We start from the raw sequence: 935 nt of genomic DNA, 5'->3' as shown, positions 1-935 counted from the left end.
GAATCGTGCTGCTGCTTCATGGCTCGTCAGCCAATCGCCTGGGTCACTTACACAGCATAATCCTGGGGTGGGATTTCATCCTGCGATGGAGGAGGGACCAGCATGGCGCTGTGGTGACAGACCCCAGGTGTCCCTGTTTCTTCCTAGGGCTGCACTTGGGGTGTGGCATACCAGGTCCGAGGCGAGGAGGTGACGAGGCTCTGAAATTCCTGAAGGTGCGAGAGGCGGTACTTGGCAGCGATGACACCAAGGAGGTCACCTCCTACCCTCGAGATCGCCCTGACCAACCACTCAAGGCGCTGGCCTATGTGGCCACCCCACAGAACCCTGGCTGTCTGGGTCCCGCACCAGAGGAGGCCATCGTGACACAGACCCTGTCCTTCTCTGGCCACAGTCTGGAGCACCTGCCACGCCTGGCCGGCTTCCTGCAGCTCTGCGGGCCCCAGGCACAAGACGAGCACCTGGCAGCTATTGTAGACGCTGTGGGCACCATGCTGCCCTGCTTCTGCCCCACTGAGCAGGCTCTGGCATTGGTCTGAGGGGCTGAGCTCCTGCAGGCAGTGCCCATGCCGACTTCCGGCCAGATACCCGCTCTAGTACAGGATGGGCTGGGCGCAGCTGGAGCCCCTGGGGGTGGAGGGCAGGGCGGCTGGGCCTCTCCTCCCAGCCCCTGCCCCTCCACCAGCCTCCAGCTCTGCTACTTGACACTGAACTGACCGACTACTTGAAACTTTATTACACCATGTTGGTGTGCTTTGCGGGGTGGGGGGGCCCTGCTGAGCCGTGGCCCCATCCCACGCTCTGACCAGATTTCCCCCAGTGCTGCTACTAACTCAACCACCAGGCCTCTACCTCCCCAGGGAGCCTCCAAGAACCCTGATCATCTACCTGCCCAGACCAGCCACTCTCTAGCCCCGGAAGGACCACCTGCCCAC

General features: G+C 62.6%; 1 pseudogene; it reads left to right on the top strand.

The window, feature by feature from the left end:
• LOC102482517 (glutathione-specific gamma-glutamylcyclotransferase 1-like) overlaps positions 1 to 607 on the top strand; it is a 1,812-nt pseudogene extending 1,205 nt beyond the window's left edge.
• The last annotated feature ends 328 nt before the right edge of the window (positions 608 to 935 follow it).

This window comes from Tupaia chinensis, unplaced genomic scaffold (genome assembly GCF_000334495.1).
Source record: "Tupaia chinensis unplaced genomic scaffold, TupChi_1.0 Scaffold000347_1, whole genome shotgun sequence".
NCBI classification, from domain to species: Eukaryota; Metazoa; Chordata; class Mammalia; order Scandentia; family Tupaiidae; genus Tupaia; species Tupaia belangeri.
Note: the sequence above shows the minus strand (reverse complement) of the source record. Positions and strands in the feature narration are given on the sequence as shown.